Below are 1,118 nucleotides of genomic sequence, written 5' to 3'. Positions count from 1 at the left end.
TTATGCACAATTTATTTGTAATCTTGAATTTTAAGTAATATGCATCAATAAACAGCACTTCATGCATAAAGAATGATTTTTAAGAGTTTTTGTTAAATGTTTTATAATATAGTATAGATGAATCAAACTTCTACCAGTTACTTTCAAAAAGATCAGTTGTGAATTATCATTAAAAATATGGTAAATTACAATTTTTCTATGGTTAAATACATAAAATCTTTAGCATTAAGATTTAAGAATATGATAAATTACAATAGTTGATGATATTTATTTTCCTTTTTTTATTTTAATTACCATAATTTAAAAAATGGTTAATAGATTATCTAATAGTCATTATAAAAACACGTTTGGAATGTTATTTGTTCCATAAAGAAATCACATCTTTAGGCTACGATTTGGTAAAGTAGCTGATAGTTAACCGTTAAATTAATTATATATGTCTGGTAAAAACTAGCTGATAAGTAATTGAAAATGTAAAAAAACCAAAAAGGACATTTAAAAAGTTAGTAAGTTTTAGAATATCATCATATATTTAAAATAAATCAATAATAATGTAATATTTTAATTAATAAAAACCATATTAAAAAGAAAATTAAGTAATAGAATATGTTATTCAACAAAAATTCAATTTGACTAATATATATATATATATATATATATATATTATAAATTCTAAATTTGTATAACCAAATACAAATTTTAGATCATTAGGGTGATCAGGGACAAAGTACCAAGCAAAAAGCATTCAACCTCTTTAATTGTAAAAATGGTAGCTTATATAACTGTATTTTGATACTCTATTAAATGATGATTTTAAATAGTTATTATATATAATCAATATTATATTATAAAACATTTGACAAAAACTCTTAAAAACCGTTTTTTATACATAAAGTGCTGTTTATTAATGCATGTTACTTAAAACTCAAGATTACAAGTAGATTGTGCGTAAGTACAACTTATTAATGCTCCATATCCGAATTCGTGTAACTAACTGCAGATAACATAATCAAATATAAGATAAACATCTCATTTTAAATATAAAAAATCTAAAATATAATTAGGATAATCATTGAGTTCTAACAAAATATTTAGTTATTATCTTTATAAAATATTAT

This window comes from Cynara cardunculus (assembly GCF_001531365.2).
Source record: "Cynara cardunculus var. scolymus isolate 2C chromosome LG 5, CcrdV1, whole genome shotgun sequence".
NCBI classification, from domain to species: domain Eukaryota; kingdom Viridiplantae; phylum Streptophyta; class Magnoliopsida; order Asterales; family Asteraceae; genus Cynara; species Cynara cardunculus.
Note: the sequence above shows the minus strand (reverse complement) of the source record.